The 27565-nt window shown below is 38.4% G+C and overlaps 1 long non-coding RNA gene across 5 annotated transcripts in view; it reads right to left on the bottom strand.

The window, feature by feature from the left end:
* Positions 1-27565, bottom strand: part of LOC137234625 (uncharacterized) — a 633582-nt gene that overhangs the window by 459449 nt on the left and 146568 nt on the right. For all 5 annotated transcript variants that reach the window (XR_010947847.1, XR_010947843.1, XR_010947846.1 and 2 more), the window contains one exon: positions 21914-22236. This is a non-coding gene — a long non-coding RNA (uncharacterized lncRNA). The remainder of the gene's footprint in view (positions 1-21913; positions 22237-27565) is intronic.

Genomic DNA, 27565 nt, shown 5'->3' with positions numbered 1-27565 from the left:
ACCGTAGGGCCAAAAACACCTTCTTTGCCCACCCTGGCGTTAAAGTCGCCAAGCACGACTTTTATATCATGACAGGGCAGCGCTCGTATGCGCGGTCTAATTGTTCATAAAAAGTGTCTTTCACCTCATCGTCTTTCTCCTCTGTCGACGCATGGGCGCAGATGAATGATATATTAAAAAATGTTGCTTTTATTCGGATAGGGGCGAGACGCTCGTCCACAGGCGTGAACGCCAGAACATGGTGACAAAGTCCTTCTCCCACCACGAATCCGACGCCGAAACTGCGCTTATTCGTATGGCCACTCCAATAGATGTCACAATTTTTAATCTTCTTTCTTCCTTGCTTCGTCCAACACATTTCTTGGATGGCGGTGATGTCAGATTTTGCTTTGACGAGGACATCAACCAGCCGGGCATCTGCACCAATCCTATTCAGGGAGCGGACGTTCCAGGTGCATGCCCTCAATTCATTGTCCTTCAAACGTTTGCCATGGTCGTCACCAATAGAGAGTGTATTTATCCAAGGCTTGTTGTTATATTTCATTGGAGTATAGTTTTACGTGGCGGGTCCCAAGCACAGCGCACAACCCGCTCAGCGGGGGCGAAAATATTACTTGCACGTTTATATAGCGAGCCGCTTGCTCCAAGCCAGACGCCCGCTTTCAGCCTCACCTAGAGGTGTGCAGACGCTGCCGATGAGGTCTCCCTCGGCTAGCCCTTAAACCGGATGTTTAGCGGCTACCCAGAGGATACTTGGCCGCAAGCGACCGGCAGTAGTGAGCTGCTTGAACCGCATGCAAAAGAATCGATCTGGCCATTCCCAGGTGAATGGCGGTCAGAAGCTTTCCCCACTTTCGTGGACTTCTACACACGGCTCCACCAGCTATAGGGAAAATCTGTGTACTCAATTTGGTTATGATCCATTAATCTTTCTTCGAGTTATGGCTCCCGAAACATAGAAAATTGCTTAGTCTTAAAAGGGGCGGCGTCACGCCCATTTTTTTTTTAATTTGAAGTTTTTCCTATTTATTGTTTGAAATACACTTGGGAAATGAAATACCATTGACATAAAGCTCTTTTTTGCAAAGATATAGCTTATTTTATTCGTCCACGACCCTTTTAAAAATCTTTTATATAAAAGTGAGCGTGGTCCTAAACCGATTTCGTAAATTTTTCTTCAAAGCATTCCTTATAGTAAAGGCAACCTCTTTGCCGAATTTTTTTACGATAGGTTTAACGATTTTTGATTTATGATTAATAATATTTGTAAAATTGATTTTATCACAAGTGAGAAGTGCCACGCCCATTTTAAAATTTTTTTTCAAATTTTTATCAAGAGTCAATTTTAGTCCACATGTCAAATTTCAACATTCTAGGTGTATTATTTACTAAATAATCAGGTTTTTTGTTTTTTACAAAATGTTATATATATAAAAAGTGGGCGTGGTTATCATCCGATTTCGCTGATTTTCAATATCAATCTTTTCTGAGTCCGTGTGCCAAATTTGGTGAAGATATCTCAATATTTACTCAAGTTATCGTGTTAAAGGACAGACGGACGGACATGGCTCAATCAAATTTTTTTTCAACACTGATGATTTTTATATATTCATTCATTCATTCATTTATTTATTACGGCAAAAAAGCCTAATTTATATTTTATGTTTATTCCTTGTATTAATGTTATGTGTTTGCTTAACTAATACTACGTGTTTACTTAGATATTCAGGTACATTTTCACTTTTAATATTAAATATAAACTTCATAGCGTGAAAAAAAATCTTTTGCTAGACACTTAACCAGTTCAAACTTCTCAGCTTATCAGCCGTACGAGTATCTCTATGTTTTTTAAGAATAAATCTCATACATCTGTTTGGCATCTTTTGAAGTTTATCTATTTCTTTGTCTGACACAATGAATAGAATAGATGGGCAGTATACAAAGTGCGGTTCTATAATGGACTTATATATAATTATTTTGTACTTTTTTTGAATATATTTGGATGTTCTCTGCATAACCCCAATTTTTTTCGCTACTTTCTCGACTGTGTAGTTTATATGTTCTTCAAACTTGAGTTTGTTATCAAATATAATTCCCGAATATTTTATACTGTCAACTTTTTGTATGCTTTCATCATTTATTTTTAAACCAATTATATCCTCCTCATTAACGTTCTTCCTTGTTATTATAATAAATTTCGTTTTATTTATATTAAGTTTCAGTCTACTTCAGCACAACCATTTATACAGGTTATTCAGTTCATGTTGTATTTTAGAAAGTGCAGAATTAATATTGTTCTCACTAATAATTATTAATGCATCATCAGCGAATAGTTTGATTTCACAACCTTCAATAGCGTTAACTATATCATTAATATAAATTAAGAACAGTATCTGTGTCAAAACTGAGCCTTGTGGTAACCCTATGGGCACTTCCAATTCATCAGACATCACGGTATTTATAACCGTTTTCTGTCTCCTCTGCTCCAGCTGCGATACCAATCAAGTTCTATACCAGTTATACCTATACGTTGCATTTTTTTAATTAAGATCTCCCTATCCACTGTTTCGAATGCTCTTTTGAGTTCAAGGAAGACTGAGACAACCACTTTTTTATTATTTAACTCTTCTTTCCAGTCAGATATCACCAAATTAAGAGATGTCTCACAAGAATGTTTGTTTTTAAAGCCTGACTGTTGGTGGGCTAGTATATTATTATCTTCAAGGTATTTCACTAACTGGTTCTTGATATAAGCTTCAAGTATTTTACAATCACTAGGCAGGGTGTTTATGGGTCTAAGTTCTCAGGTTTTACTGTCTTTTTAACTTTTTCCACTGGTATCACCGTTGACGTTTTCCACTTTTCTGGTACAACACCCTCTTCTAGGCTGTTATTGATTATTTGTGCGTAGAAATATCCTGTAACGATATACAGTCTTTAAGTACTCCATCAGATAAAAGTTTTCTGCCGCCTATTTTATATTCGAACTCTTTCAGAATATTAATAACTTCATCTGTTGTTATTTTGGCAAACTTTAACCTACAATTGACTTGTACATCACTTAATGCTACACGGCAAGGTTCTATGATGTTATTAATTTCTACTACGCTATTTATAAAGAACCTGTTTAGGCCATTTGCCAGCTCAGTTTCATTTTCTACCATCATACCATCTAATATCGCCTTTTTAATCCCTTCGTTATCTCTCGTTAAGCCAACCGCTTGCTTGAGATGTTTCCACATTTCTTTGGCATTATTTTCATTCATTTCGACTTTATTTTCCATATATTTAACTTTCTTTATTTTGACTAGCTTTTTGTAGAAACGATTTATATTTTTATATTCGTTCCAATCACCTGTTTGTATCGCAAGCTTATAATTATTATATTTATATTTATTCATTTGCGCCAATTCTCTGTCGTACCATTTATTCATTAGCTTGATATGAACTTCTTTTTCATACGTTAAACTCTCCATAGCTTGCATTATTATGTTGTTCACTAATTCGACTTTCTCATCAATTAGTAGGTTTTCATTTATATTGAAGTTACATGATCTCAGGATGCTTATTAAGATTTCACTATTATATTTATCCCAAGCTGTGATTTTCTTGGTCATTCTCATCTGGTATGATTTAGATGTTTTAATAATGAACATTATTGTTTCATGATCTGAAATTTTGTATGCAGGCAAATTATTGCACTGAATTTCATCTGAATTTGAATATAATAAATCAATTTTAGATGCACTTGTATCTGTAATTCGAGTATTAGATTCTACTTTTTGGGTCATACCCATCACAGAAAATATCTCATTCAATTTTGTACTATATGTTGATATGTAGTTCATGTTTATATTAAAATCACCGATTAGTATATTACATTTACTTCTTTCAAATTTATCGATTAACATTTCATTTAGGTACTCGATCCTAGCCTTTGTTTTTTTGCATTCAAGTGCTTTAGGTAGACTGGGCACTGTCTGCTATTGCACGAGTGATTGGCATCTAGTCCTAGATTTAACTTCTCATTTGCCTTTATGCAGTTTATACGTTTGTTTGCTGGTTGTTCACATCACTCACTGGTCTTATGCTTACCCAAGCATTTGGTACAAACTTCCTCGTTTTTGCATTCAGTCGCCTTGTGGTTGTATCCTCTGCATTTGAAACACGTTGTCACATCAACGTCATCGTAAATTTTGCATCTTTCCCATCCTACGTTCAGCTTATCCAATTTTAAAGCATTAGTGAACATTTCCTCGTCCACCTCCAATATTGCGTTGTAATAGTTTTTGTTGCTATTTTAACATTATATTGCTTAATAATTTTTATTTCACCCTGTTCTAGGCATTTGTTTTGTTCTCTTAGACACTCGATCAGGTCATCTCTATTCTTTTCAAACTGCATGCCTGTTATAAATAATTTTGGTTTATAGTCACGTGGTATCTTTATTTCATATTCACCACTAATTTTTTGTCCATAATTTGTTTAATCATATTTCTTTCATCTTCATTAATACTATCGATCACCATAATACCATATTGTCTGCTATCTTTAGCTCGTTAGGGTTAATTTTATTGTTTAGATCTTGCCTTGTTCTTTCACTCGTTTGTTTTGCCTTCGATTTAACAATAATAGGAGCGCGTTTCTTAAGCTCTGGAACGGCCCTAGCTGTTTTTATTTTATTTGTTTCTTAGCATATTTGCATATTTTTGTTGTGGTATCCCATCGTTTTTCTCCTTTACTATTGTTTTTATTTCACTACAAAATTTCTCATTCTCCCTCCCCACTACTTCAGCTTGATTTTTCATTTTCTCTGCTATCTCCCGCACTTTCTTAATTTCAGCTGCATTTTTAATATACATTTCTTGATGCATTTTTAAGGTCGCCAAACGTTCATTGTATTTTTCCTCCATTGTTTTCATTAACGCCCGCATCTCTTTTTGGTTGGGTTTTAAAGCTTCTTCACATTCGTTTTTGTATTCTTTTAAATAAACACTGTTCCTATTAACACTCTCTTGCAGGTCTCGTAATACCAGGTCAATATTATGTATGTATGTAGTACACTCTTCGCAAATAAAATTCACCATTCGATGCGTTCCTATTACAGTAGCCTTGTAGCTATCCAAGCCGGAACATTTGCTGCCGAGTGGTATACTTTCGCACACACGCCCATACATCTAATTCCCGTCTCCCCGCGAATTGCAAGTTTGCAATCGTTTTCACTATGCCGTTTTCGTTATGTGTTAATTTTTAATTATATATGCATGTGTATGCGTTCCTATTCGCTAGACTTGAGTCACTTCCTCATCGGTATATAATTATTACATCTTTAAATGGTACTTCACTAGGCTTTGAATAGTTATTGACATTTGACCCGACAACTTAAAAGTGAACTGATCTGCTTACAGAGTCTCTATCTCACGTTACGAAGTGCTACACATTCAAATTCACTTTCGTGTTCCTTCTTCTAGAGAGATAACGAAGAAATTCTATATCTATTCCGATTCCTTTATACCTGTATAACCAACCGTTATCCAATCAAAGTTAATATACTCTGCGTGCAAAGCACTCTGAGTATAAAAATTTCTGGCATTTTATCAAATCCAAAAAGAATGGTGTTGGGGTGCCTGCTGCTGTTTGCCTGGGTGATAAACTTTCTACCTCCCCGCAGACATTGCATACATATTTGCCAAATTCTTTCAATCCAACTTCACAGTTGATGAGGTTGTTTCACCAAACTATGCTTATCATACCATGAAACAGCCTTGAATTTCAATGACCTACGGCTTACCACAAACGACGTTATTAACGGTATCAATAGTCTGAAAAACTCTACACAGACTGATCGAGATGGTCTTAGTACCGCCTTCCTCAAAAATTGTCCTGCTATTGTAGCTCCACTATTGGCTATATTTAAACAATCTCTAAGTTCTGGTGTCTTTGCGGATGCCTGGAAACTTGCATACATTTCCCCAATTTTCAAAAATGGCAAAAAGAATGACGTTTCTAACTATAGGCCAATATCTAAGCTATCTATCGTTTCTAAACCCTTCGAAGGGACTGTTAAGGATAAAATGTATTTTGCCGCAAAAAAATTGTTACTACCAAAAGGTCTACCGTCACAAACTTAGCCTTGTTTAGTGAATATTGCATTGATGCGTTCTCTTCAAGCCATCAAGTAGATTGCATATATACTGACTTCTCTAAGGGTTTTGACAAGGTATCTCACAATATGCTACTACGTAAGGTCGCTTCTTTTAGTTTTCACTCTGTATTTCTCAAGTGGTTTTATTCCTACCTAACCTAAGCATGGTCTCTATTGAGGGTGTATCTTCCAACTCTTACCCCAAGGGAGCATCAACCTTACATTTCTCTGACCCAGTCCCTTCTTATCATTCCCGCTTGCTGCTAATCAATTTGAAGCCATTAGAACTCAGAAGGACAACCCTTTCCTTGTCATTCATTTCCGGAGTTGTTAATGGAAACACTGATCGCTCGCGATTCATTATCTTATTCCAACGAGGTCTCTTCGTTCTCATAATCCCTTTTATATTAAACATAAGTCTACTCACTATGCGATAAATGCTCCATTGTCGCGCTCTCTACGTGAACTTAATGAGATCTCTAATTCTATTATGCATGATTCTTCTTATTCAAAGTCTATTTTTCTTAACTTACTTAACTCTGTTTTGTAGCTAGGCTTAGTTATTCGTTTTAGTCAGTAAGAACCATTGTTGTTTTTACTTTTCGCAAAATAAATAAATAATAATAATAATAAGCTCTCAAATGTATGTAGACGACATTCTGTCGGGAAGCCATAGCCTTCCTCTAGTGTGCGAATCCCTAGAACAAGTCATCAAAGCCCTTGACTCTGCAGGGTTCCCGTTAAAAACGATAACTTCAAACCACCCAGATATCCTGGCAAATATAAAGAAAGAAAGTCTGTTAGATACAAGTTTTTTTTGAAATTTGAAAAAGAGAACACAGCTAAAACCCTGAGCATACAATGGAAAGCGATATCAGATAAATTCTCATATACGCTTGAAGCAATGCCAGCAATATCCGCAAAAACTAAAAGACAAATTATGTCATCTGTGGCAAAACTTTCCGACCCCAGAGGATCGCTTGCGCCAATTATGATACAAGCAAAAATACTCATCCAAGAATTATGGCTATATGGAACTGATTGGGATGAAGCGGTTAAACCACTCCGATTAATAAAATGGTCCCAATTCGCAAATAACTAGCACACTATATCCGAGATACAAATACCTCGGTGGGTGAACTTCTCGCCCCACCATAATGTTGAACTCCACGGCTTCTGGGATGCCTCGGAAAAAGTGTATTGCGTGGCTATCAACGTGCGCATGCAACACCTTGGCAAAACGACAAGCCACTTATTAGTAGCAAATGGCAAGGTCGCACCACTTAAAACCGTAAACCTTCCACGCCTTGAGCTATGCAGCGCACTTCTGCTAGCCAAACTAGCCGCAGCCGTGCAAACAAGCTTAAATCTGAGCACTCGAAAGTTAAAAACATCCCTAATCCAATTCCCCCAGAATCGATGCTATAACAGCGAAAAGACACTGTTGATAAATTCAAGGCCGATTGACAAAAATAGCCCACTTTAAGTTCTTATCCCCTTCTTAGATTCAAAGGAAATTATTTGTGCCAATAGAAGGTTAGCAAACTTTAACCTGCGCTACAACGAGCGACATCCTATATTAATTCCGCAAAAATCCGCATTTGCCACACTTTTTATTAATTATCTGCACCATTCAATGTTACGTGCCGAACATCGGCTAATGCAACAAACGATCCGAAGGAGTTTTATATTCCACGATTAAAGCCCCCTGATAAAGAAAGGCATTTTCATGTGCAAAGTATGTACTTTACGTAAACAAAAAATGCGCACGCATATAACGGCAGCTCTACCACCTGAGCGCTGCAATTTCACTCTGCCCTTCACTATCACTGGTGTTGATTTTGTTTGATTTCCCCCCCCCCCCCCCCCCCATGGATTCGAAACTTGGTAGGCCAGGAACTATGTGCTATTTATATGCTAATTTGTTCCCAAAATAAAAAATTTTGTGCTCAAAATTTAAGTACTTTTTTTTAAATCTCAAACTGGGGGGTCCAGCTGAACGTCCAGCTAGACCGCCCCCTCATAACCTCTAGGCCAAACAAAAAAATTGTATGTGGGAATCATGTCCTATTTATGTGCTCCAACATAAGCTACAGTCTGCCCAGAAAAACAAAGGGGTGGCAAGGGGGCATATAACGCCAGACGACAAAATCGAAACGGAATACGTGCAGAAATTTGTACTATTTATGTGCTCAGTCGTTCCAAAAACCATTCGTTTTTTGACAGCTTTTAATGTTTTTTTTTTAAAACATCAAAAGTGGGAATCCAGCTGGACGTCCAGTTAGACCCCCCCCCCCCCCCCCCCATAACCACTAGGCCAAACAAAAAAATGTAAACGTGGGAATTATATGCTATATATGTGCTCCAACATAAGCTACGGTCTGCCCAGAAAAACAAAGGGGTGGCAAGGGGGGAGCGGGGGCATATAACCCCAGACGACAAAATCGAAACGGGATACGTGCAGAATTTCGCGCTATATATGTGCTCAACAGTTCCAAAAACAATTTGTTTTTTTGATAACTTTTAATATTTTTTTTAAAACATCCAAAGTGGGGGGTCCAGCTGGACGTCCAGCTAAACCCCCCTCATAACGACTAGGCCAAACAAAAAAATATAAACGTGGGAATTATGTGCTATTTATGTGCTCCAACATAAGCTACGGTCTACCCGGAAAAACAATGGGGTGGCAAGGGGGAGCGGGGGTATATTACCCCAAACTACAAAATCGAAATGGGATACGTGCAGAAGTTTGTGCTATTTATGTGCTCAATAGTTCCAAAAACGATTCGTTTTTTTTGACAACTTTTAATGTTTTTTTTAACATCAAAAGTGGGGGTCCAGCTGGACGTCCAGCTAGGTCCCCCCTCATAAGTACTCGGCCAAAGAAAAAAATTTAAATGTGGGAACTATGTGCTATTTATGTGCTCCAACATAAGCTACGGTCTGCCCAGAAAAACAAAGGAGTGACACGGGGGGAGCGGAACATATAACCCCAGACGACAAAATCGAAACGGGATACGTGCAGAATTTTGTGCCATTTATGTGCTCAATAGTTCCAAAAACGATTCGTTTTTTTGACAACTTTTAATGTTTTTTTTTTTTTGAACATCAAAAGTGGGGGGTCCAGCTAGACCCCCCCTCATAAGCAGTAGGTCATACAAAAAAATTTAAATGTGGGAATTATGCGCTATTGATGTCCTCCAACATAAGCTACAATCTGCCCAGAAAAACAAAGAGGAGACAAGGGGAAGCGGGGGCAAACAAAGGCCAAACAAAAAAATTTAAAAGTGGGAAGTATGTGCTATTTTTGCGCTCAATAGTTCCAAAAACGATCCGCTTTTTTTATGTGCTATTTATTTGCTCAATAGTTCCAAAAACGATTCGCTTTTTTGACAACTTTTAACGTTTTGTTTAAAACATCAAAAGTGGGGGGTCCAGCTGGACGTCCAGCTAGACCCCCCTCATAAGCACTAGGCCAAACAAAAAAATTTAAATGGGGAAATTAATGGCTATTTATGTGCTCCGTAGCATTCAATCATTAAGTTATTCATTCATTTGTACAAACATATATTTCGACCCGTTTTGGATTGTCTTAAAATGCATTGACTCTTACATACATTTAATACATTTGTACATACATTTTGGCTGGCGTTGGTACGGCCTGAGATTCATTGACACATTCATTCATTTGTACAAACATATATTTTCTACATGCCACGGTACCTACGCCGTCCACTGTCTGGTAACTTGAGCCTTGGTATGTTACTGTTTAAAGCTTGCTCGCCACAAGCCTTTACCTGTATACAAATTACTAACATGATCCGAATGTATATGCATGTAATATACTTAGTTTGTAAGTATTAGTGTAAGTAGGTATTTTAGCTTATAGAAATTTTGTATAAAAAAAAAACAACTTTTAATAAAGCAATTCAATCGGCTACCGCTTCAATGGCAGTCAATTCTATCTGGTGCCGCTTAATTGGCACTGCAACCGAATTCAATTTATTTTTTATTTCCCAATCAGTACATGGCGATCCTGCCTTATTTTGGCAACTACCGCCACCCACAATATGCAGTTTGCTATTATTCAAGCAAACTGCTAAAGATCTAGTAAAGAGCCTGAAGACCCTGCCATAGCTGCGTAATAACAAGCAGGACTAGTTTAGCCGGCATTATTTTACACCAAGCAGGATACGCAAACATTACATGGCGATCCTGCCAAAGGAGTTCAAGGCATCAACTTTGCAACGGCGAATGGTATAGTCAATGCAAAGGGGCGGATCACAGCGACAGTGACAACAAGGGTGCAAGACAAATTTTAAAAATTCATGAATACCACAAAGGAAAGAAAGAAAAATATTTTTGGTCTTTAATACGGATGGCATTTTCATTAAGTGCAACCAAAACCGCATAGCGAAGTGATATAAACGTGGAGTAAAACCATATGCACTATCAGCTTGTTAGAGGTTCTACGTGCGCTATACAACTTGTTGAAGGATGACCGGGATTATGTATTATTTATCTTATTATGTATTTATTATCTAGGTATTTGTCAGATTATAATAGAAGCATTTGGCAACCTAACGGCTGCCAGTTTACGGGCAAAAAGGAGATTTTTTGCCAATAAATTTAAGAATTTTTTTTCCTTTCCCCTCTAAATTTTTAAATGAACAATATAGGTAGTCAGGAAAAATTTGGCGTAGTATTCTTGCGTTGTAGTAGATTAATAAAAGAAGAAGACCCAAAAGTTAAGTAACAAAGAAAAAAAAATCATTTAAATAAAATTTTGTAAAAATTTTTAACTAATAGAACTTAGGCAGATCAATGAATAAGAAGAAAAAGAGAAAAAAATATGAAGCCCAAAGTTGCATAGAAAATGAAATAAAAATGAAAATAGTAGAGAAATATTCTGCAAAGAGAGTTAAGTAAGAAAAAAAAATTTATTATATTTTGGAAAAAAAAATATTTTTATACAGAAAAATTTTTTACAAACAAGAAAGTTGCAAAATAAAATTTTACAAACAAAATTAATAATTTTATTAGGCCTAAATTAGTCCTTTTTCATATTCTTAGTCCTTTTTTAAAAACAAAAACCTTATTCCTTACTATTAAAAACCCATTTCCAAACAATAACCCTCAAAATGCTTCAGTTAATAGAATATTTTCTTGAGGCAAGCTTTATCTGCACGGTCTAAGTTCGATAGCAAACCAAAAATTTGAGTAAACTTTTCGGATACTCATGACATCTTTGCAGAAGTTTTGATGGGCAACCTTTTAAAAATGCATGTACTTAATATTCTTCTAATCAGATACCCATTATAAAAATAACGAATTTGATATTTATATCACAATTAATGCTTCAAAGAGTACATAGCTGAATGTCAGTGGAAGCATGCAACACACCAAAAGCTACCACAAGAGAAAAAAAAATTAACAGTAGTAACCGTGGTGTGATGGGTAGCGTGCTCCGCCTATCACACCGTATGCCCTGGGTTCAACTCCCGGGCAAAGCAACATCAAAATTTTAGAAATAAGATTTTTCAATTAGAAGACAATTTTTCTAAGCGGGGTCGCCCCTCGGCAGTGTTTGGCAAGCACTCCGGGTGTATTTCTGCCATGAAAAAGCTCTCAGTGAAAACTCATCTGCCTTGCAGATGCCGTTCGGAGTCGGCTTAAAACATGTAGGTCCCGTCCGGCCAATTTGTAGGGAAAATCAAGAGGAGCACGACGCAAATTGGAAGAGAAGCTCGGCCTTAGATCTCTTCGGAGGTTATCGCGCCTTACATTTATTTTTTATTTATTTAGAAATGAAGAAAAAGTCACAAAAGAGAACCATATATTATATAAAGCGCTTAATAAATTTGCAATTAGATATGTCGCGCTCGTTTTCATCCAAAAGGATAGAAAATTTGTAGCATAATAAACACAAGCAACCAGATTGTTGAGGAAAATATTGACTTAGGACATTACTTGACCAGGCTGAAAAATTCCGGCAATATAGGACTTGTAAAATAAAAACACAGCTGCACTTAGGGACAAATTGATTGTTAATGAATGGAATACTCGAGTAGGCAAATTTGAAAAATATAAAATAGGTACCCAAGTTCTCAAAGATCTAATATTTGCATTAACCCCAGAAATTATGCATGTGACAAATGTCGACAAAAATTGAAGAAATTCTTCATAAATATCATGACGGTCCCATCACGGAAAAGCCACCCAGAAAATATGGAAATATGAAAAATGGTATAAGAAAAGATACGAAAAATATTTGCATCCACTGTACCCATTCGTTTAACCATTTATCACTACATAACTACTTCTTGCTCTAGCAGCAACTGAATTTACCGAATCTACTGTGTATCATACGCTCAGAGATCCCGCTTTTTAGAACAATGTCAATTTTCCGCCAATGACGACTGTAACCATCATCCTATTTTATACGTTTTAATTTTAATAACAATGCAAAAGCTTTGTTTAATAGAAATAGTCAAGGTAAGGAAAACTACATCTCCTATATTTAGTCGATAGGATATATATAGGGACCTGTGGAGTAGAAAGTAAGGAAAACCAAATCACTAATCTCCATTATTTTTTTTTAGAAATATAAATATAAGTTTGACCGGCTTCATCTAGGAGACCTCGTCTTTTAGAGAGGTCATAAGGTAGATAGTAGACATACATATAGGGTCCTGCAGAATATAAAATACCGATAGGAAAAATAATTTTAGCATAGAAAAAATAATTTTATTATGACCGGTAGAATAGGAAAAGTAATTTTATTAATGACCTGCGAAATAGGAAGTATTAATAAGAAAAATAATTGTAACCTTTGGAATAGAAAATATCAATAGGAAAAATATTTTTACTCTAATACCCTATAAGGTAGAAAAAATCGATAAAAATAATAAATTTACTATAATTCCATTTAGAGTAGTAAATATCGATAAAAACAATGTAGAAAATAGAAACATAGAAAACATAAATCAAAATAATAAAAATAAGAAAGTTTGTAATACATAAAAATAGACTTAAGCTCATAGAATAAGAGCACTTTAATGTTGTAAACACTAAGAAAAATTTTATTGTATGCAAAATAAAAATACAATAATAACACAAAACAAAAGAGAAAAACAAATGTAAAAAAATTTAAAGGTGGGAATTATGTGCTATTTATGTACTCCAACATAAGCTACGGTCTGCCCAGAAAAACAAAGGAGTGGCAAGGGGGGGAGTGGGGGCATATAACCCCAGACGACAGAATCGAAACGGGATACGTTCAGAATTTTGTGCTATTTATGTTCTCAATAGTTTCAAAAACGATTCGTTTTTTGGACAACTTTTAACGTTTTTTTTTTAAACATCACAAGAGGGGGTCCAGCTGGTTTGAATTTTTAGTGCTCAAGAGGTTTCTAGCTGTTCCCTTCAGCTTAGTTTTTATCGTGGAGACTGCTATGGTCTCATGAATATCCTTAATTTGTTCTAGGATATCCAGTGCGTCTAAGAAACTATGTAATTTTTCAGGCTTACTATCAAACTAAGGCAGAATTGACGAAGCCGTCCTGTAGAGATAGAACCCGAATAAACCGAGAGATAGGACCCGAATAAACCGACGCAGGATTGCAAGGTACTTTCTGTTTTTCGGCAAACGGTGGTTCGAGTCGCACAGAGAATCACCCAGCACACCATTTACGCCTCGAGAAAGGAAGTCCCGACGATCACAATATTAAAATGCAGAAAGCGAGTGACTCTGAAAAGGACTTTGAAAGCTTTAAATCCAAGAGGGAGGACGTAGACGTCACGACGAAGGTGGTAGAGGGGCATAAAAAGCCCAATGGTGCCGCGAGTCTGACAGATTATCCTACAACACAGTTAAGTGGTGCCGAGCGAATTGCTCCTAATCCTTGAGGAGGGCTTGTATGTCGTGGCGTTGTTCCAGAAGTCAAGAGCCATGAGAAAAGGCTAAGCTCGGGCGGATTACTACGCACAAACGGAAGGAAGGGTGCTAGATGCAGTCAGGATAAGGGAACAGCTGCATTCACATATGCTGCCTAGTTATACTACCGAGAACCACGCAGTAGCTTATCCTTGCATCCTGTTATATGGCCCATACTGCGGAGGTACCACCGGTGGAGTGTAAGATGCGTAAAGAGCAGGACATACCAATGAAAGAGGCTAACCAATTTGCAGGTAGCCAATAGCGGAAGTGTGTTAACATATTGTACCGATTTTAGTGAAATTGCATGTGTATGTGTGAGAACTACTTTGCTGATGATTGCATACTTTTGTGAGTATCTCTCCGCTGCTGTATGTACATATGTGTAGACATAATGATTGATTTGTTTATGTAGATACAAGTGACTGCTTAGTATCGGCTTAGAGACGATAGTATGCTTTAGTGTTGCTAATATTCGTCACAATATATTGGTCCCGCATTCAGCAAAGTTTTTGATATTACATGGACTCTGAATGTGGTATATGTAGGTATGATTGGATGGTTCTTGCTAGACCACCCTTTTCCGGCCATATTTAAATCAGCTTCGGAATCCCCTTAAAGAGGGTAGAGTATGGAGCAACCTTGAGAAACCCTAAGTCAAAAAACTGGGCGAAACTCCAGAAACATATAGAGACCAAATAGGCACAAAGTGATGGCCAATATGGAGGAACTGGAGAAGTCCATTAACAATAACTGCGTATAACAGAGCTTGCGCTCAAAGAAGATTCAGAGGGCAAAGTAAAGTCACAAGGGTGATGCAATGATCGGAGTATTTTTAGAAGACACGCAAAACAAATGTTTAAGCCGAAAAAGGGGCGGAAAGCCAAGCGTGCCGGGAAGAAGTATAGGGATGTGTTGATCGCGTGAAAAGCGCGGTTGAGGAAAGTCCTATCAAGGGGAATTAGAGTCTAGGGATTAGTAAAGAATGAGAACGGGGATTGGTTGCGTAATAGTGAAGAATTCCTTGAGATGCTTTTCGACACACATTTCCCATCAGAAGATGATTCAGAACAGCCAGGCGGCAGCACTTATACTTAGATAAAGGAGGTTTGGTGACCGATACCAAGATCGATTTTTCTGTGTAGACTTTCTCTAAGTTTATATCGCTGCGCCTAGATGGTATATTCCCATTCATCCTACAAACATTTTCGATTAGAGCGGTCGTGAGATTCCTGAAAATAAGACTAAATCATGTACCGTAATCTTGGAGCACTGCTCGTGAAGCTTTCCTACCAAAGGCGGTATGGACTACATGCCCAAGCGCCTAACATCATTTCTGCTCAAAACCTTTGAGATGCTGATAGATATGTTCATAATATCCACAACACAACATGCGTACACCAAAGAAAAGTCGGTAGACACTGCACTGCACAGTAGTTATGAACACAGAGAAAGCCCTGGAATATAAGGAGAATACCTTAGGAGTCTTCTAAGACATTCCCGATGCTTTCAACAAAGTCTTTAAATGGGCTATCATGTATGATTTAACTACATTTAAGTACATCCAAGTATAACCAGATGGATCAGCTGCATGTTAAATTGCAGGGAAGATGACTTCACAATGTGGGTTCTATAAGGCCACGAAATCAGTGGACAGGGGCACGCCGCAGGGCGGGGAGTTATAACCTCTGCTGTGAGGGACCCGTCACACTTACAGCTTACGAAATAATATTTCAATTGTCACAAGTGGAAAGTGCCTTCAATAATTAGCTCTTTTCTGATTCGGGCGCTTCATGATATACATAACTGGGCATTTTATGTCGGCTTGACCACCAACGCTGACCTGGTGGCGAAAAACAAAGCGTTAACAACTGCAACGGGGCTCAGTGGGTCGGACAGCTTGAGTGCAGACTATGCGGCCTTAGTAGTATAACGTCATCAGTAACAGGACGAACATACTCCCTGATTCCGTATCCGCGCTTCGAGAGGCTCTTAGAACTACAAACGAAGTGGACGGTAAGTGCAAGAGTGCCAAAACGCGGACAAGGCGATACACGTGTACACCGCAGGTTCCAAAGTAGTAGAAGAAGTAGCGTCTGCGGTGTACCTTGCTGAACCGGAAATAAACAGATCCTACAAGCTGACAGATCACTGTAGCCTTTTCAGCCGGAAGTAGTAGCCATAACCAAAACAGTATAAATCTGGCACAGCTTTTAAAAGTGTGGAGTGTAAGAAATCCCTGGAAAGGATCGGTATAGGGAAAGCCACACCTCTATATTGGGTCCCAGGGAATATGGGAATAGATGGGAATGAAAAAGAGGACGAACTAGCTAAAAAGGGCGCATCCTTCGAAGCTTGCTCCGTAGACGTCCCAATTAGAGTTGTACATGATCTAACAAGCGGGGAAGGCGTAGACCCAAGCGCGGTGCTGTAAAGCGCCGAAGATCCTGGGTAGGTCTTAGGTGTTACTCCTATAATTAAGAAAAGACCGTAGACTCATTACAGGAGTTCTGACTGGGCATTACTTTCTGACGGCACATGCCTTTAAATTAGAACTGTCCAGTGCTAGCATATGTGGTAAGTGCGGATTGGAGGAGGAAACGATCGAGCACGTTTTGTGATCGTGCTCTGTGCTTGCGAGACTAAGACTCCAGCTATAAGGGGTGATACAGCTGTCCGATCTAGAAGCAGCAAGGGGCTTCTAGTTTTTGGCAATAGGCCGGAGGTATTTAATAATAGGCCGGTTTTTCATAGGATTATCAGTTTTGTCGTTAAACAAACCTCTACTTCTCACTTGATTTTATGTTCTATGAGTTGTACAACTAAAGAGATACCCAATCAAGAGCTACAGATTACAACAAATAAACTCCCGCGATATAATTCCCTTAGTAGGCACATTGAGGGTATTTTAGTATACATTTGTGAATCTATCGAATCAATTTAAAATATGTTTTAATGAAGAAGTTAGCATAAATATCTGGTAAACAGGTTTGATCTATCACTCACCGGATTTTTACGTATATGCATGATATTGTGGCGTATATTAGCATCCTTGATATGTCACTGTGCTGCTTGTTAATAAATACACAACACCAGCGAGGTAAACAGACACACATATTACTCAGCCATAGTTGAATAGAAGGCAACGGTGAGAGTGCAGAGCTCAGACGTTATTACACATGCAAACAACCACCCTTATCGTGAGTTTTATTTTCACCCGAAAGTATTCACAGTTTTTGTTCACCCTATCGCAGAGGGGGGCGAAACAATTTTTCGTGTTCGAAAAAGATTTCACCTTATCGGCAACTCTTTGTTCGGGCGAAATTAATAGCGGGGAAACCCAAATTTTTTCACTTATATTTTACAGGCGAACGAGAGAAAAACAAAATGTGAGTAATATTTTGTTTTGAAATTTGATATTCTTATAATTATATGTACTTTTATTATTAGGAGTAAATCAATAAATAATGCACAATCGCTTGACAAGATGATCGGGAAAAAGTGCCGCAACTCTATAAGCAGCTTACTTTATGTTTAAATAGGCTTGGTCCACCCGTTAAGAGAGAATCTGAGTAGAAAACTATGTAAATTCTATTTTTTTATGACAACGTATCTTTTTCTAGGTATGGAGTAACCAAAAAAGATGTGTACGAAAGAAGGCGTCTAAAAATGCAATTTTAAGGGGCAGGAGACGAGCCCAACATCCAACAACTCCTAGTATTCCGAACTTTGTTTACAAATCGTGTGCAGTTTGACGTTGCTCTTCTAAAGTCGGCCAAGTTATCCATTGTGGCCAAAGCCAAGGTTCCAAAATGTTCACCTCTGAAAGTACCTCACTGAAACAAGATTGGCTAAGACCCACCTCATGGTCCTTTCCAACGACTTTTTGATGTCCTCAATCTGCGAAAAAACGAAGACATGCGCTCCACTTCAAAACTGGTGGAACTCCAAATTTTTGCTTCAACGGTGGCAAGGAGTTGGAAAGAATATCTAGCAAATATTTGAATGCCGGCTTGTTTAGCCTGTATTATTGCCTAAAGTAAATGAAAAAAGTTTACCTTTTACTCAAAAGTGCTGAAAATAGTAATTTTTAACTTACAGTGGACCCTTAGCTCTAAAGGGTTAGAACAGTCCTTTAATTGCCTCCGAATCGCTTCCACATTTATATTCTCCTCGCGCTCAATCAATACCAACCTAAGTGCAATACTAAACATTTTTATATACATTTTGTATCTCTATTTTTGCTGTCTTTCAAGGATAAATGTGCTTGATTACAAAATTTACACAATTGCAAGTAAGTTATTAGTTCACTGCTAATTCACAATAGAGCATCAGCTGTTTCGAAGTGAACTTTTGTTCGTCCGAAATTGCCAATAGGCGGAAAAAGTTCACACAAAAAAGTGAAGGCGAACACTTTTCCGTGTGAACTTCGCGATAAGGGTGAACATCTAAACGCGCAGGAGTTATAACTCGCACATAAGTATACACCTTTGGATAAATAGGCGAACGGGTCAATGGAAAGTATAAAATCAGCGCAAGCTGAGAAATCATCAATCAGTTGGATTTTAAAAGATATAATTGTAGAACGTGAGTATTGTAATTTGAAGTACTCCTACCAAAGTATTGGAAATAAAGAACATTTTGCTATACTTAATATTTGAGTTATTTATTCGACAGTTCAGAGATTCCAACGTTAACAGAAACTGCAAAATAATCAGGAATTTGCCAAAAGTCGTTACAATTGATGTCAGAAGATGAATTGTTGAATAAATCCAGACTTTTAGAGGAAGATCAAGTAAGTAAAGAAGGAATTGGAGAACGGTGGATTGAATACAATCGGAAATAAGTCCGAAATTCAAGTACGACTACGAGACGTTATGGAGTCGCAAGGAATTGATGTTGAACAATATGTCTTTCATCCTGATAGCAACGAGATAGCAATATCTGCACAAACATCGAAAATGGCACCTCATCTGGATTCCCAGAAGACTTGTGTGACATATCAATTGGAAGAACCGAAGACATATATGTTATCTCAACTAGAATCCCAGGAGATCCACATAACATCCAAGATGGAGTCCCAAGAGACACGCATTTCATCAAATTGGAAGCATAGAGGGAGCGCTTATCACTACAGGTAGCACAGATGTCTTCGCACTTGGAGGCACAGGAAGCAAGAGAATCATCTAAACTGGAAGCACAGGACACACAAATTTTACAATTCGCGGTCAAAATTTATGCCGAGACAGAAGCGTTAAAAGGACGAATCCAGGAGATTCAAACGACCAAGATAAAGTTGCTGCACTGTTCGTGGTATTGGAATGGCCTACAGTTGAAATCTTACAGGCTATTCCAAAGGGCGAACGGAACAGATATGAAGCATTGATTTCCGCTTCCGAGAGACGTAACAAAAGCAAGAACAGGAAACAGATATAGGAAATGGAGTTACAGATCCGCTATCAAAATGCGGGTCATTGCAGTACCAACAACAATAGTTTCCAACAATGTGGGTGGTCGTAAACGCAGAGCTGAAGGAGATGAACAAATCTCCAAGTCCACTCAATCGTTAAACTAGAGCAACTCAGCTGCAAGTGGCGACAGCTTTCTCCCGCAATATAATGCCCCATAATCGTTATCTCGCAAATTGGAAGAAGGTCGAGCATTCTTATTGTCGGAGGACACGTGGATGGAAAGGAACGTTTACTGACTGTAGATACATTTCATTCCATCATTCCATCAGATCAGATTTAAACAACAAGAAGATAATACCATTGCATGGAGCAAGATTGCGTACAGCCACTGGAGAGGACACCAAGGTAATGGGAGAAGTAGCATGTGAAGTCGCAATTGGGAACGCCACGATACTACACAATTTTATAGTGGCAAAGATTGTTGATGGAATCATAATTGGAGTGGACTTCTTAATCAACCAAAGCATCAAGATCGACATGCAAAGCAAGACGATGCGATATAAAACCATGAATGTGCCCCTTAACTTCGGCTAAAAGAAAGCCTTCGGTAGAAAACGAGTGCTGATGGAGGACAATTAGCAAATACCACCAAAATCGGAGGCAGATATATGGGGAAAGGTTGATTGATATTATGGGAGAAACAATTTGTGGATTGTCGAGGCAGCAAAAAAAATCAACAAAGAATATACTTATATACACCCTGGCTATTACTATACAAGATGGACGAATTCCGGTAAGAGTACTCAAGGAATTCCAGTCACCACTCAAACTGACCAAATGAGCTATATTGGGAAGATGGGTAGAGGCTGAAGTAGTAATTTTTGATGAACATAGAGAGCAAAACGTTCCAACTAGCAAGATTAATCTTGTAACTTAGCGTTACAATAATATAACCCTGTACCTCTTTTCTTACTTACGCGATATAACGCCTTTCATTTGATTCCCATATCGTTCAAACACATTCTAGAGTCACCCCTGGTCCACCTTTATGGCTATATCTCAACAAGGCGTCCACCTAACTAAGGCTCACTCCCTTTTAAAATACTCATTAGCACCTTTCATTTGATACCCATATCGTACAAACACATTCTAGAGTCACTCCTGGTCCACCTTTATGGCGATATCTCGAAAAGGCGTCCACCTATATCACTAAGGCCCACTCCCTTTTAAAATACTCATTAACACCTTTCATTTGATACCCATATCGTACAAACACATTCTAGAGTCACCCCTGGTTCACCTTTATGGCTATATCTCGAAAAGGCGTCCACCTATAGAACTAAGGCTCACTCCCTTTTAAAATACTCATTAGCACCTTTCATTTGACCCATATCGTACAAACACATTATAGAGTCACCCCTGGTCCACCTTTGTGGCGATATCTCGAAAAGGCGTCCACCTATAGAACGGCCCACTCCCTTTTAAATTACTCATTAACACATTTCATTTGATATCCATATCGTACAAACACATTCTAGAGTCACCCCTGGTCCACCTTTATGGCGATATCTCGAAAAGGCGTCCACCTATAGAACTAAGGCCCACTCCCTGTTAAAATACTCATTAAGACCTTTCATTTGATACCCATATCGTACAAACACATTCTAGAGTCACCCCTGGTCCACCTTTATGGCTATATCTCGAAAAGGCGTCCACCTATAGAACTAAGGCTCACTCAATTTTAAAATACTCATTAGCACCTTTCATTTGATACCCATATCGTACAAACACATTATAGAATCACCCGTGGTCCACCTTTATCGCGATATCTCGAAAAAGCGTATACCTATAGAACTCAGGCTCACTCCCTTTTAAAATACTCATTAGCACCTTTCATTCGATACCCATATCGTACAAACACATTATAGAGTCACCCCTGGTCCACCTTTATGGCGATATCTCGAAAAGGCGTCCTCCTATAGAACTAAGGCACACTCCCTTTTAAAATACTCATTAACACCTTTCATTTGATACCCATATCGTACAAACACATTCTAGAGTCACCCCTGGTCCACCTTTATGGCGATATCTCGAAAAAGCGTCCACCTATAGAACTAAGGCCCACTCCCTTTTAAAATACTCTTTAATTCCTTCCATCTGATACCCATGTCATACAAACACATTCCAGGGTTACCCTAGGTTCATTTTCCTACATGGTGATTTCCCCTTATTTTGTCTCCAAAGCTCTCAGCTGGGTATGTAATTGTAAATTAATAAATATTGCAAAAAAAAGTTTAGGGCATTAAATGTCATATTTATTTTTTATAATCTGCTAACAGAAATTACTTTAATTCTTTTGGTCAGTATCAGAAAATTTTAATATCACATATTCATAGTTACACTACAGAAAATATATCTTACCTTGGTCAGCCAATACAATCCCGAAGTGGAATGCAAAAATAAAAACAGCTAGTGGAAATAAAACTTTTCGCGTCTGTATTATTGTATAACTTAACGATTCTGTTAACAAATTTATGAAATACACATCTTCTTTCATCTTCCTCGTAAGACACTGTTTCATGTTCAGAATTCTCATAACTATTTCCAATATTTTTAAAGTTGACATTTTTGGCCGGTACACTCCTATTTTAAAATAGACATCATCGAGTTAAGAGATACTGAATATGCTGCGATCCCGTTATCTGCCATTGATAGGAAACTGTATTACATTGATGATCGTTAAACTGAAAAATAAGGGAACATAAATTCATCTTCGATTTTGAGTGGGTTTGTTATTTTAATTAAAATGTAATTTATAATTATCTGGCGGTTATATGTGAAAGCCATATTTACGAAGGTTCAATTATAGGGATACAGCGATACAGCGATGTTTTTAATATATCGATTGTATTGGACGAAAATCCGATGTTAGCCATCGACATTTAAAAATTCTCAACATCGAAAAGCTGGCGGTACATTGTTGCAGACGATGTTTTGAGTTACCTTAGGTTAAGTCGAACTAGCCTGCCAATAAGACCTCACGTAGACTGAATATGTCCATAGTGTTACCAGAATTTGGCACATACCAAAAGTTTTCTAGGATATGGCAACTTTGCCGACCTTATAACCGCAGCCTTGACCTGGCGAGCGCAGGACATGACCACAGAACGTGCTCAACCGTTTCTTCTGCAGCTCCCACTACCTGCAATTTTCCTAAACGAAGTTTTTCCAATGCTTCCTAGAATTCTAGACCTCTTGATGAAATACTGTGTGAGATTATTGCCTTAATCGCCGATTGACTATCAATATATTATAAACGAATTTTGGGAAATTCCTGATTATTTTGCAGCTTCTGTTAACGTTCGAATCGCTGCCATCGTCAACTAACTTCATCAACGACCTCTGCCACAACGAATTTGTGTATAGCCGTGACCTTTCCAATTAAGGCTTCACATACCACTTCTGCCTGGACTTGGTTATACTCCCAAGTGACCGTATGCAATCTTGCTCCATGTTATGGCTTTACTCTCCTGTTGACCAAATCATATCGAATTATGGAATGAGATGATCCTTGCCATCCATACATCCTCCTACGGAAAGACTGCTGAATTTCTTCCGATTTGTGATACAGATATAACGATAGATTCAATAGCTGAAACAAGTGCACGCTCATTGCATCTGGCTCGCTCTAGCTGAACTCCTTCAGCTTTGTGCCTAACACCACCCATGCTGTTGGAACTACTAGGATCAAGACCTCAATGACGTGCAATGTGACCTGGCTTGACGCACTTATGTAAAGCATTTAATTACTGTATCAGTTCGCTATTGCGATCTTTTTAGTGCGTCTAATATTGTGTCCACCCGGTCTGGCCTTTTTACTTCCACACGGCACGCTTGCGTATGCAGCTCGCTTTGTTTCGAAATCCCGAATTGCATTTGTTAAGGCTTGAATTTTAACTTTCTCAATGTATTCCACAGGTGCGTCCGCAAGATGAACTAATCTTTCAATGTCAGCCGCAGACTCTTGAAATGTTTCACCAGCGGTTCAATAGCTCCATTTGGTAAATCTGCCTCATATGCTCGCTTCCGTATCGCCTTTTCAGAGCGACCATCAGTGCTTCATAATTGTTCCCTCTCCTTGGGGAATCGCCTGTAGGATTTCAGCAGGTCAATGCCACAAATAGTGCAGGAACTTTATCTTCATCACACATCTGACACCAATTGTAACGAATTTTGGGAAACTCCTGATTATTTGGCTGTTTCTGTTAACGATCGAATTGCTGAACTATTGGATAAATAACTCAAATATTCAGTATGGCAAAACGTTCATTATTTACAATTCTACTGTGGCAGTAGTACTTCACAATTACAATACTCCCATACTAATAGCGTGTTAAAATCAAACTGATTCATTATTTCTCAGTTTGCGCTGCTTTTATACTCTCCGTTGCCTCGTTCCCATAATTCACCTAAGATCTAGACTTTTCGCGAAGAAAAGCTGGGTAATTATTTCTCCTTTATGTGTCCGATATTCATGCTTGTCTTCTAGTTATATGCGTGTGCATGTGTTAGTAATAACTTCTGCTCTTAGCAGCTGCTTACATGTTATTTATTTCTCCTTTATGTGAAATATTCTCTTTGCTGTTATCTTCACTATTTACATGTATGTTTGGCTGCTTGATTTGAAGTTTACACATATGTGTGGCTGCTTTCTTTACTGTTGTTGTGCATTTATTTAGCAGCAGCATAGTGATGTATCGAAATGATAATATTCGCCACAATATATATTGACGCGACTGTAGCTTAAGCTCGCTTCCTCCAGAATTTCTGCTGCTTTCTTCTTGGCTATAATTTCCGTCTTTATGACCCTGCAGTAATCCGGAAATTCTGGAGGAAGCATGCATAAGCTCCAGTAGCGCCAATATATGAATTGCTAGTCAGGCTATAACCTCACACAGTACTTTAATCAAAAAGTGCTCTGGAATACAAAGAAGCATTGGAAAAACTTCGCTCAGGCCAGACCATACATTTATACCTGGTTCCCGGTCATACAGAAATAGAAGGTAACAAAAAGGCTGATGAGTTGGCAAAGCTGGGCTCAGCACTTTCTGAACCGACGGTAGACGTCCCAATCCGTTTGGAAGACATCAAAAGGATACAGGAGTTTCTTATGAACCATCAAGCAGGAAAGGCGAGAGACAAAAGCGTGCGGCTGCAAACTCACAAAGTAGCTCGTATCTCTGAAGAGAGAAGACTTAAGGATCACGATGGCTGGACACTGCCTTCTGGCGTCATATGCTTATAAGTTAGGCCTCGTCAGTAACAGCAGGTGAAGGAACTGCGAGCCGCTGGAAGAAACGGTTGAGCACGTTCTGTGTTCATGCCCTGCGCTCGCCAGATCAAGGCTACAGCTATCCTGGTTATGTCCAAGAGAACGGAGTTATTCTATAACATAAGCCTTGGTACCTGATTGTGGTTCTTCCGTTTGGTCGTCAAACAAATTCTGGTAACACTATGGACAAATTCAGTCTATGTGAGGTCTTCACTGACAGCCCAGTTCAACCTAACCATGTGCTTATATGATGTATATTGGAACGATTTTCCGTCATCCCTTGTCAAATTTGGTTTTGAGACAAACCGGTTTCGGCGTTGTGCCATCATCAGTGTCGATTTTCGTTCTGATCTGTTGTTGTCGTTTGTCCTGTATTTATAGTTCGTAGGTATATGAGCAGGTATCGTCAAATTGAATTTTACAAACAGAAGACATTCGACGGTAGAATAATAAACGAACAGATAAACACAATTTCTGACACAATATTCGAGCCTTTAAAACTTGTTTACAGGAAACAACGAAATCACACAGGTACAACAGACAAACACACAACAACAAATAAATACAAAACAATTAACACACCAAAACAAAAAACCGACAAAGAAGGTCAAACGACTAAAATCACAGATTTTTACCTACCCCAGTCAGCCACACAAATCGATTGGTAAACCACCCTCGGTTCTGAATGAACACACAGCACATACACAACTAAATATACCCAAGCATCAATTTGACGATACCTGCTCATATACCTACGAACTATAAATACAGGACAAACGACAACAACATATCAGAACGAAAATCGACACTGATGATGGCACAACGCCGAAACCGGTTTGTCTCAAAACCAAATTTGACAAGGGATGGCGGAAAATCGTTCCAATATACATCATTTATCCACCCTGTCGGAAAATCAACCAAACAAGATGTGCTTATATATTTAATGTTACTAATAATCTGATCAAGTATTAGAGAGTTATAGTGTCAGACACAGGATAGTTGAAGTTATGCGACCTGTTCATAAATTTGATTGCGAAAGAAAAGATCGATGCAGCGATGTTTCCCATACGATGTTTTTCAGCTTTGCTTTTCGTGTCGATACAACGATGTATCGATGTTTGTTTTGTTTGAATATTTGTATTTTGTCTTTGCAATAAGGCTGATTCTATTTAACTAAATTTTTTCAGTAGACCGAATCAATTGAATAAAATTGATACTCAAGTTTCAAAATGTATAAAGTACGTTTTTTAGACATTTTCTGGGAAACCACAGCTGAAGAGACTTCGGGTTAGGGGGCTTAGAATATGCCCGCGGCAGGTATGCCTGTCGTAAGGGGCGACTAAAATACCAAATTAATTATAGGGGTTGTGTAACGCAGCACTTTCAAGGGGTTGCTAGCGCAATATATAGCTTCTTCAACCCAATTGCCAACCTCACCTACCCGTGGCGACTCCTGTTTCTTTAACAGCCGAAGCTCTGGCGACCCCAAGTTCCTTATGGACCTAGGGGATGGGAGGGATGGATGGCCTAGAAGGTTTCATGTGGTCATACCAAATCGTTCCCGAGATGGTCGGGCTAGTTCCTTGATGGTGCTTGTTACCGGAACGAACCGGATCTGCATCCGGCAAATCACCATCAACATCGATAACACTTCCCAAAGCCTTCGGGGAGTGTCCTTATCGCTAAAACAACAACAAGACTGCAAAATCCGAAAAAAGAAAACACTAAAATCATCGAAGTATGAATCGTTGGTGTGTACAGACGTGTTTTTGTCGTGCTCTCGCTTTTTTGTGCCCCACAGCTGGATAATTTCACTTCATAGCTATGCTATCCCAAAGTTCGAATAACCTGCTCTGACTGCAATAAACTTATTAATTGTGATTCTGGTGTTAAATGCAGATTGTGTGAAAATTTCTATCACAAATTTTGTTCAAAAATTGGTATAAACAATATTTCGAATATTCTGGCCAGTCATATGAACATTGTTTTTGTATGTAATAACTGCCTGAGTTTTTCGTCAAAGTTTTTTGCTATGTCTAAAGAGATTAACATACTAAAATGCCAGTTGGCTGAGCTAATGAGCAACAACAAAAACAATCAACAGTGCAGTGATGCTAATAATGCTTCAGTAATAAACAGCCTAACACATTACAAATCCAGGTTGTTGATCTATCGTGTGACAATAACTACAGTGGCACTAACAAACCTGCGCCTAATGCGCGCTCTCGCGAAAATAAGAAATCAACAAATACTAAACAAACTAATGCTGCTTACAATTTTCGCTCGCGAAAAACTGTTCCTACTAATGCAAATCCAAATACACTTTCTGCTTCATCTGCAGCTACTGCTTCTGCCGCGTCAATATGTAGTTCAGCTGGGATTGATAATTGCGCTTCACCTACACCTTCGTAATCTGAAGTTACTGCTCAAGCTACTTACATTTCTGCAAATAATTCTAATAGTGATGTGAGTTTGAAAGGGGCTGATCCTGTGAATTCGGTATCCCTAAAAAATAAAGTTAGGGGTGTAGTTGTCGGTCGAAATGTGTCTACTTTCCAACTCTGTTTTTCCTAAAAAGTGGCTGCATATTTCTTCGTTTAAGCCATGTGTTACAACGGAAAATATCACCGGTTAAGTAGCCAATCATTTCGGGATTGTGAGCAATTATGTATCTTGTTACAAGCTTGTAAAAATGGCTCTTCTCTTGATGACTTAGAGAGAGTGACTTTTAAACTTGGTGT

The sequence above is a fragment of the Eurosta solidaginis genome, chromosome X, assembly GCF_040869045.1.
Source record: "Eurosta solidaginis isolate ZX-2024a chromosome X, ASM4086904v1, whole genome shotgun sequence".
Lineage (NCBI taxonomy): Eukaryota > Metazoa > Arthropoda > Insecta > Diptera > Tephritidae > Eurosta > Eurosta solidaginis.
The sequence above is the reverse complement of the archived record's forward strand: the minus strand, read 5'-3'. Positions and strand labels throughout refer to the sequence as shown.